This window comes from Lissotriton helveticus, chromosome 5_1, assembly GCF_964261635.1.
Source record: "Lissotriton helveticus chromosome 5_1, aLisHel1.1, whole genome shotgun sequence".
Taxonomy (NCBI): Eukaryota; Metazoa; Chordata; class Amphibia; order Caudata; family Salamandridae; genus Lissotriton; species Lissotriton helveticus.
This window is the reverse complement of record NC_136065.1, coordinates 1,190,594,285-1,190,612,558: the sequence shown is the minus strand read 5'-3', so window position 1 is coordinate 1,190,612,558 and position 18,274 is coordinate 1,190,594,285. Positions and strand designations below refer to the sequence as shown.

The 18,274-nt window shown below is 43.6% G+C and overlaps 1 protein-coding gene across 1 annotated transcript in view; it reads left to right on the top strand.

The window, feature by feature from the left end:
* SHTN1 (shootin 1) overlaps positions 1-18,274 on the top strand; it is a 711,155-nt gene that overhangs the window by 272,100 nt on the left and 420,781 nt on the right. The window lies entirely within an intron of this gene.

The following is an 18,274-nucleotide window of genomic DNA, read 5'->3' as shown; positions in this document are numbered from 1 at the left end:
CATGTGTTGTAAAAGCATATAAAATGTAATATGCGTTATTATCGTATTGCGGGGTAATGGTACTTTCGTTATAAAGGTATGCGGAGTGATGGTATGCGGGTTAATAGTTTTGTTGTAAAGGTTGATTACCGTTGTGATGTCATAGCAAGGAGTTATGACTTTCAGAAACTGAAATAAACGCTAGACCATGTATTTTGTACGTTCGTTTTGGGAAGATATTACAAAATTGAGAAGTATACGTACCTACTTGTAGGAGGCATTTGTTATTTTATAAGCTCTATCTCACCTTGCAGACTTCTTCAATAGTTCGTTATTGTTGCATTTTTGTGCCACAAAGTTTACACCTGAGTATACCGGAATGTGACTGTGAATTGAAAATTGAGCTTCCCTGGAGAGGTAATGAATTTGCTTGCGCTTTTGCAACTAATGAACATATTTTTTTTAAAGTAGGATGTTTTTAATTATGACACTGATAGAAGCATGCTCATCATCTGAGCACTGGTATGTTACTACAGTCTGATCTAAGTTGATCTACCATATGCAGGGTTGCGTGGGAAACAGTTACTAGTTGTCCATCCAAGATGGCCGCCTACCAATGTGCTTGGCATAAGTGTGAAAGCACCCGAACATAGGCACTGAGTTGGTCTTAGTTTTCCTTGGTAAATAAGAGGTTTTTTGCAGGTGGTAAAATAGTGGAATAGGATTAGTTTTTACTATTAAATATTTATTGTGATTATTGGATGTGCTTTTGATCACAGGTTCATGATGCAAAACTACCTGTTTTTGAAGGGCTTTTCAGCTCTGAGGGCTTTATTATTGGTGAACCTGACAGTTCTTCGCTCTACTAAAAGCTAGAGATGCTCCTTTAGAGTCAAGCATTTTGTGATCCTGGTTCTTGATGTTGAAGTAAAGTGCAATATTAATAAATATGCAATTTGGATTTGTATCTCTGAAAAAGTATACATTTTCTGCTTAATTCAAGCTTTTTTTCAGCTAGTAGAAGAATCTTGCCCAGATGTAAAAACTATATTTCATGCTGCGAACACTCCTATTCTGACTTTTTGACTGCAAAAATTGTTTCTGCAATGTATGAATACCATTTTAAGAGTCTGTACTTTTTTACTGACTCCAAAAATGGGACTACGACTGAGTGTACATTTGTCATTTGAAGGGACATTTTGTGGACTTCCCTATAAGATATCCAATTGAAATGGACTTTATCAATGGTTTTTCCGTTTACAGCCATTAAAAAGTTCCAAACCTCAAAGATGGGGTGGTATCCCTTTTGCAAAAAAGTATGGGTCCCCTTTTAACCCCTTATCTTTTGTGAAAGTTTTAAGAGTGAGTAGACAGTGGTCCAGAGAAGCACTGCCACCTCCCACTGAAACTTTTTAAGAACCCTATTTTTTAATGCAGTTCAGTTTCCTTTAAGAAAAGCAGGCTGCATCCGCAAACAAAAAGTATTCTTTATTTCAAACAGTAGCACATGGTTGACTGCTGGCCATCACAGGCCACCATCCCCATGATTGTGGCCAGTCAGAGTGCGTCGCAATGTGCAACTAATCTCATCATTAATGAGGAAGGCAGGATTGGGACCTACTCCAACTTAGCATTTTGTGAACTAACCTATTAATATGTAAACAAGTTCATATAAATCAACACTGGTATCAAACTGCCAGTGTTACTACATCGCTGGTCCGTAGTCACACACTCTGTAGCAGTGCATTTCAACAAAACTCATGAGAAGCGGCTGAGATTTATTGGGATTCACAACAGTACTTACTCTGCATGGTCTTTGAATCTGTGGGGCAAAGTACAGTGGGGCTTAACTGGTCCTCAACTCCATATCTGTCACTTCACATTCTCCATCTCAAGATTAATTATGTTCCATTTATCTGTATTTTCTTTCCTTCTCACTTAAGTTTCTTTTTCTTCATCTCCCTGTGCTTTTCTTTTTTCTATTGGAGTCCTTCTTTTTCTTGATTTCATTCCGTGACTTGTTCTCCATATCTCTGTATTTGTCTTTGTCCTTGTATCCATTCTTTCTCCACCTCTCTGCTGTCCTTCTCTTTATCTCCATTGCTTGTCCTAGCTCTGTCTTTTATCCCTTCTTTTCTCCTTCTCAGTTTATCCCTTCCCTAACTTTGTCTTTATCTAGCCCTTCCCTTTCTTCATATCCATATTCCTTATTTGTCCAGATATCAAATTTTTTGCCACTCTCCCTTTTCTATGCATCTCTATTCCTTCTCCTTTTCAGTCTGTCCGTTTGGTCCACCTCTAAAGTACAGTCATTCACCTTCTGTCCCTCAGCGTTCTTTCCCAGCCTATCTAACCATTCACTTTCCTAAGAACTCCCCTCTTTAACCTTCATATTTTGCATCTGCTCGCATATTCAGTCCTTCTCTTTATTCTTCTCTGTCTAGTCTTTCTTTTTTTCCAACGCACTTAATCACTGCATTTTGTCTACCTCTATTCTGTATTTCCCTTCTCTCTCTATTCCATCTTTTTCTAGCTCTCCCAGTCCCTACTTTTATCCATCTGTATTTCATTTTTGTATTATCTATCCTTACCTTTTCCATTTTGGAAATCTCGAAATCCTTACATTGTGTCCATCTCTCACTATCTTTCCCCGTTGCTGTCCACTCCTTTTTTCCCAGCTCATTACTTTCCTTTTATTACTCCATCTACACCTGATCTTTCTCTTTCCCCAACACTTTTTTCTTTCTCAATCATTTCTTTCTCTTGCTGCACTTCCATCTTCGTCGTCTTCTGCACGCCATGTAAACTCCTCTTTCACTCTCCTACTTTCTGAAGCTCTTCTCTTCGTCTATCCCAACACATTGGTTGTTTCAGTCTCCACTGCTCTATATTTCTTTCTTGTTCTCCCCTGCAGTCTATCCACGTACTATTCTTTGTCTTATTGATTTTCTGTATATCCCTTCTCTGATCTTTGTCCTTTATCGCTGTCTTCCTTCCTATCAACCTAACCCGTCTCCTCTCTATATGTCTATCCCTTCTTTTTCTAATTTATCTGACTCTTTTTTCACATCTCTATCTGTTCCCAATCTCTCTCCTTTCTCATTTGCGTTTCTTTTTGCCCTACCTTCCTTCATTATGCATTTCCCTTACCTTTTTTCTTTTCTTTAACCGTTCTCTCCGCTCTATCTTTGTATGCTTTCTCATGTTTCTTTGTTTTCTGTTTTTTTCTCTTGATTCACACCTCATTCACTTTGCTTTGCATTGGCTTTGTGTCCCTGTCGCCTTCCTTGCCCTTGCCTGTGTTGCTCATCAAACCATCTTTACCCCACTCTGCCCTCTCAAATATCATACCTACTCGAACTGCCTATTACAACCTGCCTGCAATCATGTTTGTGCAGTTAGATTTTATGTTACTGCACAGGTTTAACCCCTTATTTCAGGTTAACCTACTAAATAATCTTTCATCCCCAAAGCAGATGGCATCAACAGGATGAACATATTTTCTTAACTCTTACCAATCGTTAGTTTCTATTCTCTTCAGTGTGGTGGTTTCTCTTTTCTCACTCACTGCTTATTTAACCCAACCTCCTCCATATCACCTTTTCAATGGTATTCAGGCCTCCCCTTTCCATAGTTTCACTATCCTTCCTAAATGTTTCGTTTTTTCATTCCCTGATCACACTTTTCTCTCCTATGTGTCCACCTCAATCCCTCCACTCTGGTTGTGAACCCCTACACCCTACTTTCGGATCCCCCTCCCCTCCACCCCATCTCATTCTTATTGACACTCACCCAGTTCCCAATTTTTTACATCTTTGTATGGTTTTCCCTAGACTGGACCTTGGAGCATGGCCTCTCATGTCCATGAGTGCAGAGGATATTTCTTCAGCATCAGTGCTTAATTGGTAAAAGAATAAATAATGGGGCTCAAGATTTTCTCAGAAGCCTTGCTGCCCGGCGGCCGAATGCCTGGGTTGCCGAATATGAAGGCTGCTTAGCACTAATCACACCTCATGCCTCTTTCATCCACCACCCTACCCTTCTGGCTGCTTTATCTCACTCCCGCAGGTTCTTTTTCACCCCTCCTCTCTCCCTTATGTAACTGTTTTTACGTCTTTCTCTTCCTCCTTCTTCCCTCCTTTGCTGCCAATCTCTCTCAAAATTTGTTACTGAAAAATACGTTCAAGTCTCCAAAAAGGAGTGCTGGTGCACCTCACCTGTAACCACTGGCACAAATTAAGCAGTGCTTCAGCTATACAAATAAATGCTGCGGTTCCACCAGTTCTGGAATTGTGGAGTGTGTTGGTCTGGCACCGGTAGTCAACTGCATATTGTTGGCCTGGACAAGTCAAATAGCCTTAATCCCCAATGCGGTGTATAAATGAATACATATGTCCAGTGTATGCTACTAGTGGCCAGGGAAGACATATTCTGCAAACAGGAAGACACTTACCCTTCAAATATGGAGGATGCATGTGAGGGAGCCCTCTGCAATGTGTCCTGGTCCAACTCATGACTCATTGATACTGCACACCAGCTGCCTGCAAGATATGTAAACACAACAACGAACACGGATCTCGATAAGCATCAGTCACGTCACACTCTCTCTTTCGCTCGCTCTGTCTCTCTCTCTCTCTCTCTCTCTCTCTCTCTCAGGACATGTTTTTTTATGCATGCAATTGTGAGATAAGAACTACACCAATGTAGCATTTGCACACATCACTGGAGGGCAAATACCATAAAGTGTGCTGACCCTTGTGCCCCCTTGTGTGGCATTCATGTGATGAAGTAGCAGTCACCCCAACCAGAAACATGGCATTACACCACATCTTCTGCAAAATCCATTCACACGCCCCTGCACATACACCCTAAACTGTGTAACACTCAATCATGCTCGCGTTCCATACAGAGGGTTCCTATTAAAGTGTACAGATCTTCCTGAAGCTCCCGTGTGTATATGTTATGTGAGGTTATTTCATGAGACCTGCTGCAATGCCTACTGCTCAACTGTCGATCTGCAGTAAAACACGCATCAGACATCGCTGCATTTGTCATTAACCAGGAAATTGACCTAGCAATCCTTACAGAAACGTGGCTATCCGAATCATCTTCTCCATGCATGGATCTGCTAGTGCCCCCACACTACAACATAGTGAGGCTAGATAGACCAAAGAAGATAGGTGGTGGAATAGCCTGCATCCACCGATCGGACATAGAAAACAAACAAATACAATCTGATCCTCCGGAATCTTGTGAATATCTAGGTCTTAATATAAAATCAAATGGCAAAGAAAGATGCACTCTACACGCCTTGTACCACCCTCCGTGAAATAATGAATCCTTCATAGACCAGCTAATGGAGATTATAACGGATAACAATAACACGCACTCTAACGAAATATTCCTGGGCGACTTCAACTTGCACTGGGAAGACAAGGAAGACAAACAGGTGAGCGCCCTAAAAGACTTCCTGATGGAGCTAAATCTTTCACAAGCATGCACACAACCAACGCATTCAAAAGGAGCAACGCTAGACTGGATTTTATCAAGGAACATGAACATAAGGGTCCAGTCAGTTGTACCATGCGACTGGTCCGATCACCATGCCATTATCTTCCTAATTCCAACACAGGATAGGAAAATGATTTCACAGCCAGTTAAAATCAATAAGTGGACACGGGACACGAAAGACCTGAACATGGATCGATTAGTGGAAAATTGTGAGATAAAGCTGAAGCCACCTAACAGCCTGAGGAAGGTGAATGATCTAACGGAGCACTACACTACAACAGTAGCAAACATAGTGAACACCACGATGCCACTAAAACTAAAAAGAGTCTCGGAAAAGGACAAGAACCCATGGTTTAACGAGGCTCTAAATGACGATAGAAGGAAATTAAGAATGGCCGAAAGAAAATGGAGAGCACATCCGGCAACACCAGAACTGAAATCACTCAGAAAAATCAGAAGCGAATATAACAAAAAGATCCTTAGGTCCAAAAAAGAATATATTAGATCAGAATTAGACAACGCAAAAAACAGGCCACAGAAATTATTTGAAATCCTAAAACAGCAATCAAACAAACTAGCAAAATCGGCCCAAGAAACCACCAAAACCCAACTAAGCTGCGAAGAATTCTCAAAGTTCTTCTCCGAGAAGGCCAACAAGCTGGAAATAGAGCTCAAGACAGCAGCGGAAGACCTGCACAAACATCCACAGAATCTGACCATTGACACACCAACATTCAACCACAATGAAGTAAAAAACAATGCACATTGGGAGACCTTCGATCTATATGACGAGAACATCATTGCCAAAACACTGGCAGAAATCAAACCGAACAACCACTATAATGATCCACTCCCTGCCAAATGTCTTAAAAAAATAACCCACATCATAATCCCAATATGGGCAAAAATAATAAACGCATCCCTATCACAAGGGAACTTTCCAGACTGCTTAAAAATGGGCCAAGTGGTCCCGATCATCAAGAAACCAACAGCGGACCCAGCAGATCCTAACAACTTCCGCCCTGCCACCAATATTCCACTATTGGCCAAATTAATTGAGAAATGCGCACAACAGCAACTGAGCCAACACATCGCAAAATTCAGGCTGCTAGACGACTGTCAATCAGGATTCAGAACAGGACACAGCACGGAAACAGCGATCCTACATATAGTTGACGATGCAATACAGGCCCTGGACCTTAATAAGACATGTCTACTAGTCCTTCTAGATCTGTCAGCGGCATTTGACACGGTAAACCACGAAAAATTGCTTGAAAGACTTCACAACAGGATGGGAATGTCGGAAACGGTGTTGAAATGGTTTGAATCCTTCCTACAAAACAGATCACAAAGATTTTGGGTCAACCAGACACTATCCACATCATGTCCGAATTCAATCGGAGTCCCACAAGGATCGACTCTATAACCTTCACTGTTTAACCTGTATGTCGAACCTCTGACAGATATCCTCCGAAACGCGAACATATCCTATCACATGTACGCGGACGACACGCAAGTGTACATCAAGATAGAATCCATGGAAGACATCAAGCTAATGAATGAGGCATTAAAAATAACAGTAGATTGGCTAACAAGTAATCACCTGAAGCTAAATGCACAAAAAACGGAATTCCTATTAATCTCTCCCCCAAAGAAGTACGCAGAGGCGGAAGAATGGACTAGATTGATCACAGCTTTAAACTGCACCCCTACGTTAGTGAACTCAGCGAAATCACTAGGAATCACATTAGACAAGAACCTAGACATGAAAGCTCACATCAACTCAATGGCAAAGAATGCTCGCTTTCACTTGAACTATCTACGGAAAGTGAAACCATTCATCTCATCAGCAGACCTCAAGCTAGCATTACAATCACTAGTAATATCAAGGATTGAATACGGTTGTGCAACCTTAACAGGCCTACCAAAAATCTCCATTGCGCCGCTGAAAGCTTGCCTCAATGCGGCAGCAAGACTCATTACCGGAGCGAGGAAATTCGACCACATCTCCCCGCATCTAAAAGCATTAAATTGGCTACCATACGAAGCAAGAATCCAATTCAAAATGGCATGTGTCACCCACAAAGCTCTTCACCACAAAACACCCAGATACCTGGCCCAGAAGATTGAGCTGGCTGGTGGAGGCAGACCAGTAAGGAGCGCCAATCTGCTGATGCTGAAACCACCCATCTTCAGGAAAAAGAAAACATACGACAGAGCTTTCACTGGGGCAGCCCCGAGAATATGGAACTCGCTCCCCCCAACTATCAGAAAAATTACAAACTCGACAACCTTCAAAAGGGAAACTAAGATCTTCCTAATGAGTAAATTCTTGACACAATAAAGACAAGAACGCACCATCACCAAGAAAACTGGAGGCGATCGACTCCCTGGAACCGGGAGGAAGAATACAAAAATAAAGGACAAGGCTGAACATTATACAGGAATACAGAATAATATCCCATACAAATCTTGTATGTATGCCAGAATATTTTCTTTAAACTGATACCGATCCTACCGCAACGTGGAGGGGATTATCGATTATATAACTAGACATTTAGATACCTCACTCTGGTCTTACAGTAGACAATTAGCTACCTCACCTAATATATTAATTTGGTATGGTTGGTTTTATGAACTAAGCCCTCGACACTTATCTACCTCAACCTACCCTACAACAGGAGGAAATTCTGACAATACAGCTAGACAATTATCTATTTTTAACAATTATCTACCTCACTCAATATAATAGTGGTACTGATATGTTATTTGACTTAAGCAACTTGACACTTATCTACCTCACTCATTCTATTATATGTTGATCGTACTGTAATTGAATTATATATCTACAGAATATATACTTGTCTGTGAAGCGCTCTGATGCCCAAGGGTCACGTTCGCGCTATATAAAACTCTCTCTAAATGTGTTGCTCCTGGTGGCAACGTGTGCTCCGAGATACTTCCATTAGAACAGATACAACAACGAAACCCCAGAATATTAACTCACTGCGCAGAAAAGGTGGTTTCCGTGTTTGTATGTCACTGGAGTCTTTACCGAAAGGGATAGTTTGTCCTGTCGCAAACCGGAAATCATGGCAATACTTTCATCTGCTCCCACAACTTGGGCTTGGGGATTCTTGGCCTGGAATATGGCTTTTTAGAGAGCTCAATATTGATGTAGAAATATATTAAAGGCACCTGTGTTTACCAGTGCGGGGTTTTCAGTGGGTAATATTTGAAATGTAGAATAGTTTGTAGTACAATAATGAGTAAAATATTCTAAGCATCTTGTCTGTTTGCTATAAAGACCAGTTTTGTCAGTAAGGGTCTGATTTCCTTGCAATGCTCGAATAGTGTGCACAGATTTACCTCTTTTAATGTATTTAGTTACTGTGCAAGGTACTGCATAGCACATACATGCAGCATCAAAGCATCAGTGGGAAAAGGGATAACACGATATCAAAAAACAAAAGTTGTATATGTCCTCCGCTAATAAAAGAAATACACCCAGGATTCTAGGATTTTAACTTCACAGAAAAGCCAGAGTCATGCGATCTATCTTGCCATAGTAAGTTGCATGAAAACCTCTAAACGTAGCTTAGTTGGAAGTGAATCAGACCTAGGCATCTGACTAATTGGCTTCTGATATGCGGCAAAGATCAGGAAGGCGGGGAGTGTCTTGTCTAGTACAGATTCAACAGGCCAGAAGCTGTGGGTAAAAAGGTGCATTTTAAAGATTTTTCTAAGCCTTGTGAAATTCTGTTTGAAACTTAAAGCAAAATGTAAGGTGTTCAGGTGAGTTGAGCCTCCTTCTCTGCTGCATTGGTTCATCTTTGTTTTCTAGATCCTAAGAGCAGACTGGGGGAAGACAGAGTGAGGGAAGGAGGAAAAACGTATTTGTTAACATTCAGGAGTAATTTCATTTTCTTGACTCCGGACTTCTGACATCAACGAGCGCTGATCTGTACCACCAAAGAGTAATTTCCGGCCATCTTACAGAGGCGAATAAGGACTTAGAATTGGAGGTGTAATTGTGTATGCCCGAATGATATACATGTAATTCTGATAACTTCTCCTCGGCCAGCATACTGGTGTCCTAGGCTGGAATCTGTCCCTTCGTTGGCTTCCGATGTAGTTACTAGGCCTTAGTGAGAAAATGTCATTGAAAATGGCAAAAAAAAACTGTAGAATGGAACTTAATTCGAAAAATTTAACTGAAACTGATATTGCTGTATGAGCAGACTAGAAGAAGAGACCGATTTTGCACCGGTACACTGAAACTACCTGTGTTTTAGTTGCCCGTGCCCCCTGGATTGGAAGACATGACCCAGGTGGGCACAAGCTAACATTTGGCCTAGCAGTATGTTTTCAACGCAGAGACCTATTCTGGCAGGTCGAAAGGGCTGCCAATTAGATTGCAGTTGTTTCAGGGATCTAATTAGCCACTCTTACAACTAATCAGAATAGGGTTCGGTTTTAGGATCATGGTGATAGGCTTCTGGCAGGTAGTCAGAATAGCTGTGCACAATCTATCTGCAAAAAAAGCATGTGGGTCTCTTTTGCTCGCATTTTTTTTTATCAGTCTCTGTTAAGTATATACGGATTGCCAAAAAGGCAGATTCACCATGGAATTAATTTCCGCTTAATGTGGAATTAAAAAAAAAACTGTCCTATGAGTGAATTCCTCCAGATTGTCTGAAATGCCAACATAGCAAAGTCCCAGATTTGGCAGTTGAAAATTCTAGTACACAAATGCACAAGCAACAAATTCTAGAATTGAATGCTGCCTTTTCATTAGTCAGCGGTTGTACTTTCTGCAAACAAGGCATTTGTAAGTGTCAGCAGTCGATCCATCTTGTCATCGAAGGAGAATTCAGTCTGCCTTCTCAGCTCGTCTGGGACTGGACGATATGACCTCTCAGCCATCCTCTTGCGCTAAAGTGAATGATGACAGTTTTGTTCCTTCAGCTTGTGTTCCAGGTGGATCATCTAGGTACAGGAATGGTGTTAAAAAACAGAAGCATGAATAGATCCCCACAGAAAAGATAACAAGCATTGTTGAGAGCTTTTGGCTTTGGCAGTGTTTATAGCCTTGTTGTACAGCAGCGCAAATGCTTTGCAGTGTTGCTTAAACTATTTTTAGAAAGAAGTATGACGTTTTTAGGGCTTATGCACCTTTTTTGTAGAAGGGCATTAGCCCTGAATGCATCATAGTCCTTTTAAAAAAAATATTTGTAGCCATTCTGCACACCATGAACAAAAGGCAGTGGCAGCATGAGTAGTTTTAAAGCCCAGACCTATCGGCATTGCCAATACTTGTCAGGCCTCGATACAACTCCCCTGTGATTCTGAGCACATCCTTTACTATCCCTGTGCTTTAAATAGAAAAAAATTCAGACATTTGGCAAAAAACCCTATCACATAAAGCAAGCAATTGCACCCATGTCCAAGTATTAATGAAAATAAATTTGAAAGCAGACAACATCTGTTGTCACAATAAACATTCATTTCAAATGAGAAAAGGGCTTATTTGAAGTAAATATAGCATAGTAAAACATTGCTAAAATGGGAAAAGGTTCAACAAAGATGATCAGGAAGAAGAAAAAATAAAAGTAATATTTCAATCATGGTGTGGTCAGCACAAGGAGAGCAATCAAGCTGAAGCAATCAGTACTTGTCCATGCTCCAGCTCAAAGAAGAGGAAGTGAAGCCAGCACACGTTGGCCAATTAGAAGGCAACAGATAAGAATAACAATGACGCCAACAAATATTAATCATTGGGCGGGCTGCAAGCCCCTGGTATACAATATCTCTAGCATGCAGGAGCGCATGCAGGATATATGCTGTGGCAGGCGAGATCTAATAAGCAAGAGTGCATACAGCGCACACGCTGTCACAGACGAGACCCGAAAAGCTAGAGCCAGATAAAAACCTCAGTGTTAATACTGCTTAGCTTCTGGACCATGCAGGCATTTTAAGAAAGTGAAAGTTCAAATCAGGCGCCAAGAACAACCTCCAGAGCAGCAAACAGAATGGCAGGAACAGGCATTGCTTTTTGACACTCTGAAGCCCGCCTAATGCCTCCCTTTTCAAATGCATATGCATGAGTTGATCTGAAAGGAAAAAAAAAGCCATATTAGGGTAGAAGTTGCATCAGAAAAACAGACGACATACATTTTTGTTGACAAGTACTTATGTGATGCACACCATGCTACAGATGTAATATAATGGAAATGAAACCCCCATGAAGAGCAAAACATCCTGGAAAAATTCAGAGGAGCACCGTGAGGCGTGTCTCTGTGGGGTATCAAAGGTAATGCAAGGGCATAGGAATGATCAGTTTGTGAAGGAGTTGTTGCAAGATGGAGTAATGGTGGAAGAAAACTAAAGCAGTTATCCCTAGAATATGTTGACAAGCAAGCTAAGAAATGAGTCACCCTACTCAGGGGCGCCTCAATGGTCAAGCCCAACTAGGCCGAAACCAGTTTGGGGCTGCGTGTGTTCTCGATTAGAGGGTGCATGGCACCGGGAGCTGGACTGTTCCTATTGCAGCAGGTACATAGCTGGTTTTCTTATGGCTTGTCCCTGTCTCAGGTGGGCAAAAAACGATGGACTGAAATGTAGCCTCGAGCAATTACTATTGGCAGAGCTTAATTCAAGAATCCACCCGCCACTTTCCGATTTCCTCGCGCTGTCAGCGCAGTCCTATTAAGAAACCCGTTTGGGTATATCCCAAAGAAATGGAAACATGCCCCAGAAAAAAAGCATTGTTTTAACATGTTTGCTGCCATCCTCCTGTGCCCTTGGCCCCACCGAACCTGCTGGTAGAATAAACGGTAAACAACTTAAAAAGTGGAAGAAAAACGATCCAGCGCCCGGCATAAAGGAATAATGAGTGTGTTTAGTGTTGGGAATCAAATGGAAAGTCTGCCAACGCATTGAATTTCAGGTGATTGTTTATGAAAGCAAACAGGGGGCGCCGCGTCGAAGGTGACCTCCTGGCTGCGCTGATTGCACGCAGGGCGGTGATTTTGCCAAGTGTGTAATTTTCTATATTCCAGCTCATCAGAGGCACATTATTATTAAAGAATGTTGTTATCTCTGTCCTTACGTGTTCCTGGACCAGCATAAAAGGCCTCCCAGACACTTCATCAGGAAATGGATGACAGCAATTTTCGGACCAGATTTCATTAGCGGCGCTCGTCCATGTTTGCAGCTACTCGTCTTTCTTCTGCGCCTTTAAAAAAATTAGAATAATATTATAAAGAAAGGCCTTTTATTCGTTAATGCATTTCCCAGTGTGGGGTTTGAGGCTATGCAGTTCATTGTTTTGGCACACGAGGGTGCTGGAATTCGCCGGGCGGGCCTGTCAGGGGACGCAAATTGTGCGCATTTTCATGTTTTTTCGTCTCAAGATAATATTGTTGCGATTCCTACACATTTGTTGGACAACAGATTTGGGAGATTGTTTAAGGAATTTTACGAATATGTCAGAGAGCTTTGGAAGAGAAAGGAATCTATGCATCACGCGGACCCAGTCTATAATAAAGAGCCGGAGACGACATCTTTACATAACTCCTGATGTCGAGGCAGTCAGGTCCCTTTCTGCCCCAAGTACCATCTACCCAGGGCCGGTTCTCGGATTTTCGAGGCAAATGTGAGAGGCCCCTCTAATTTACATAAGTGACCCATTGCAAGGAGACAATTCAGAGACACTGCGGGAGGCCCATAGTCCAGCATTGTAGCGTCCCCACAGTTTTAACTTTAAGGCCACAAGCAATTCTCACACATTTAACCCCATAGGTCAGTGGTTCCCAAACTTTTTTAACCCGTGGCTCCCTTGACCTAATTGGCAGTTGGCCGTGGCTCCCCACCATTTTTTTACCGGTGGGCGGGTGGGGGGAGGTGTGTAAGCAAGACCTCGGGAATACTTCCTGTTGGCTTCCTTAAATTAATTGGGATGCAATGAAGGTATTAGGGATAACAAGCAATTGCAATGCAAAAGGTCTCGCATTTGCAAAAGTTTGAGCTATTGGTATTGTAAATTACATTGAGGAAAGGAAAGAGGATAGTCCCACTCACTTGAGTGTGTGCTGTCTCTTTCTAGTAGTCCTGCTTAGATAGCCATGCAGGCCCATTTTCTGAAATGATGAGAGACCTGGCCTACAAAGGTGAAAACACTTCTCCTGGGTCCAGCTCTTGTAATGTTATGTTGTTAAGAAACGTTGTAAATTCTTTATATAGTTCACATTCACCAATTACCTGGGCTGTCTCTGATTTGGTATTGAATTTGTCTGCAGCTGTAGGTTGTTCTGTGGGGCATGCCTAGGTGGAGGGTTGCATGGGGGCTTGCCCTAGCTCCATGAGTAAGTGTGGTGTGGAATACGTAAAGGGCTTACCCTTTAGATGAAGTCTGTGTGGAGTGGGGTCTTGCGATCTGCCATCCAAACCTGGGTGGCAATTCGACTGGACATTGGTGTAATGGTGACCATACTAGCTTCTGAGAACAGGCTCTTGCACGATCATCAGTGTCACTAGCATCCAGCCCCAGGGACAGTCACTTGGACTTTAAATATATTATTATTACACAATTCAATGGACCTCGTTTTATGTACATTATAAAGGATACTTTGGGGCAGCCATGCTGAGAGTAAATAATGACCTGCAGGCGCGCACAGTGCTCTGCAGCAGACCTGCCCTTTGAGTCAGCCACTGGCAGTGCCTGGCCTCTTCCACAGCACTGGGTCCCCTACGCTGGATCCTGTATGTAGAGTCCTAGCATGGACACGGTCTAGTGTTCAGGAGTGTTGTATCATACTTTACACCCACCCACCACAGACGTCATGGTGTCACATGACGCTGCCAATAAAAGGGGCCAAGCGCACGTGCTCGTGGCCATTCCCACTACCCCTAACTGGTGTCCGTGTGCACGTCATTGCTGCTGTCCACCATGCGGGCCTAGGGCCCTTCACAATTCTACAGATCCCGGATGGAAAGTATCTGGAGCAAACGGAGATGCTAAACGCATTTTTCCCAAACAGTCCTCCACCGAGTAAACCGGGTGGTGGAATAAAGTTCACTGAGTAGAAAGGTGCGTAATCAGGAGGACACGGGAAACACCAATTACATCGATGTAAACACATCGCGGTGCCATTGCACCGCGACTTTTACATCGCAGGATTGTTTGCATCGCATGCATTGACTACGCATGCGAGCACGGCGCGATGACATTAACATCGCATGCCACTACAACGATCCTGCGATGTAAAAGTGGCAAAAGTGGCTTTCTTTTTTCATGTTTTTAATTTCAACCCCTCATTCCTCACATTCGTTATTTCTTCATTGAACTGTCTCACTTTTGCCTTGGACCTCTCCTCTCCCCTCCCTTTCTGCCCTACCCCGTTGTTTGCTTCTTTTTATTGCTTTTCACTCTTTTCTCCCCCGTCCTCTCTTCTAGCGCTGTCTCCCTGCCTCTCTCTTTCTGCCTCCCTTTCTCCTCCCTTTCTCCTCCCTCGGATCCGCCCTTTCTCCCCCGTCCTCTCTTCTAGCGCTGTCTCCCTGCCTCTCTCTTTCTGCCTCCCTTTCTCCTCCCTCGAATCCGTCCTAAGATCTGCTGAGAGCAGTGCATGGATCACTGAGCACAGGGCGGGCGCAGAGTGCAGATCTAAGAGCACAGCAAGCCTTGTCAGGTGCGTCAGCGTAGCTTTTTTCTATGACAGAGCAGCAGCATTGGGTGGCCAGTGCAGCAGGGGGGTAGGTAGAGCAGAAGGGGTTGGGTGCGCCATCCCCATGCAGAGGGTTGGGGCCCTTAATTTTAGCAGCGGGTAAGAAGTGGTGGGCCACCTCACCTAGTTTGAGCGTAGGTGGGGTAGCCCCTTGAGCAGAGAAGCCTGGGGCACGCATGGGTATAGTGACGGGGAGGCCCCTTCAATAGAGAAGCCTTGGGCACGCATGGGTATAGTGACGGGGAGTCCCCTTCAAGTTGAGGGTGGGGTGTGCGGAGAATGTCGCAAGTGGGTTTGCCTACAAAGAATAGCCGAAGGGTGTCCCACAAGCTACAGGCTGACCAAAGGACAGCAACACCAGTGTGCAGGCATTGTAACACTACTGACACACAGGAGGGACAAAAGCAGGCAGGAGGAGCTGCAGCGCAAGAATGTGGACATGTTCAAGCATTAGCATGGCACATGTCAGGAGGGGAAGACTTCAATGCTGCAGGAGAAGTGATGGGGTGCTCATGGGCAGCCGGGTGGGGCGGTCAATTAGGACGGCGGCAGGAAGGAATAAAGGGCAGCAGGGACGAAGGGATGTAGGGCACAAACATCGTGTTATGTCGCACGATGTAATGTCGGCGATGTAACACGCGATCCAATTTAAAGGCCGCATTAGCGGCGCAACAATGCGCGATGTTTAAATTGCCGATGTCATCGCCGTTGCGATACAAAAGCCGTGATGTAAATGCGCGCGATATCTATGTAAGCGATATCGCGTCATACAACCGGAGGACACAGACCTACCATTTCCTCCTGGGGTGATTTCTCCTTCCTATACCTTACTATTCGGCAGACTGCCAGGAAGTAGATTTATCACTGTGTTATTTTTACAGTAAAATGTAACATTTAGTTTTTAATGATGTTTCCTTCAGCGACGCAAAAACACGCTAACTGGTGTGTTGAGAAGCAAAACGCCTCTCAGTGCTGCTCTGTGGTTCTCAGCCTTGGGGCACATCGTGCACGGCGCCCCTGGATACTGATAACGGCGCACCAGGGCGCCGCGGCGCACAGTTTGGGAACCACAGCCATAGGTGTAAGAAATTGCTTGTGGGCTAAAAGTTAAAACTGTGGGGGCGCTAAAATGCTGGACAATGGGCGTCCCGCAGTGTCTCTCAATTGTCTCCTTGCAACTGGGACAAGATAAAGCATCTCCCTCCCCCAGGCCTCCAGACACCATCCCTGAGAGGAAGAAAAACAGTTTTCCCTCAATGGCCACAATATTTTAGTACAAATATATACTTTTCTATTTTTTACTCAACATTCAATTTGGTATGGGTGACAAATACACAACAGTCTTATTTGTTTTCTCTAAAAGGGTATGAATTTTTTTATTATTCATTATTTCCAAGTCATTATTTCTTTTAATGATCATCCTTTTTCATACCGACTCAGAAAGGAGAATTACTTTTTTTTAAAAGAATTTTTTTGTTTTTTGATTTATGATCAATTACATAATCAATGTATAAACCTCAATTGTCTAAATACATTGATATTTCATTCAAGAAAAAAAAAGACACATAAATATGTACATAATACAAAATACAGAGCTATATACAAAAGAATTAATTCACCAAAATAATTATACCCCTGGTAACCAACAATCTGTCACAAACATACCCGCACAGTCATACCCTCACCACACTCATAACAATAACATCTGAAAAAAGGGACTGGATCCAATTGGCAGAAGCATCCTGCCAATCGGTAAATCTCAAGACACAGTATGAGACTTCGCACTTGGTCGACGCGCTTTTTGGCGGCGCAAGGGAGGGGGCTCCTCCCAAGGACCCTAATTGCAAGGAAGCACATTTCTTTTAGTGTTTCCACAGGGAAACAACAGGACATGCATCAGTGTGGGGCTCCATGCAGGTGGGCTGAGTGCGAGGCCCTGGCAGCTGCCCAAGCTACCCATGCCTAGCGCCGGCCCTGCATCTACCTCACCAATCACTCCTTAAAGGAGCCGGCACCAAGTCTCTGAAAGGTGGCATGACTGGGGGAGTTAGCAGTGGCTTAGTAAGGGGAATGGAAGGGGCGGCACAAGTTTTGTGGGTGGCAGCTTCCCCCCTCTTGCCTGTGGCCTTCACAGGAATCGCCAACACCCCCCCTTCTCTTACATGCGGCCGCCGGGCGGCAAACACAGATACACCCACACGCGGTACAACGTCTAGCTACCTCACTGGGAGTTTGTCACACCTGACATATATATGCTTGCCTTACACCCAGTGTCCTGATAGCCATTCAGAAGGACAGGGTAATTTGATTCTATACAGGACCCCCTTCGCAACTGGTGTCATTGATCTCAATCAATCGGTCAATCAGTCAATCAGTCAGGGTTCTTGTAGAGAGTGGCTAATCACCTCTGTGTTAGGGTCTCAAGGCGCTGGGGGTGGGTTCTGCAGTTCAGTTGAAGAGCCAGGTCTCGAGGTCCTGCCTGAATTGAGGCAGTGAGGGTGATTGCCTGAGATGTAGAGGAAGAGAGTTGCAGGTCTTTGCGGCGAGGTAGGAGAAGGAGCTTTCTCTGGCTGTGGTCTAGCTGATCCGTGGGATGGTGGCCAGGGCGGCGGAGCAGAGGTGTCTGGTGGGAGTGTCGTAGGAGAGGCAGTGATTCAGGTATTCAGGTCCCATGTTGTGGACGGCCTTGGAGGTGTGTGTGAGGAGCTTAAATGTGATTCTTTTGTTGATCGGGTGCCAGTAGAGGTTTCTCAGGTGATCAGCTATGTGGCTGCAGGATAAGTCTCACTGCGGCGTTCTCTGTGCAATTTCTAACTCTATATTTCTCTGACTCTGAGCTGCGCGCAGTTTCTGACTTACTGAGCAAGCCTATGCACCAAGCAAAATAACACTTTTAAGGAGTCTCTACCTCCAATTTTGTTAAGAGGCCAAAGTGGTATTCTACAGAAAAAATGTCCAAAAGATCCCTTTTTATAATATTCAGCGGAATACAGTGGTAACACCCAGCATTACCACTGTATTTGTAGGATTTTTGAAAATGATGGGAAATAGTTTGCGAT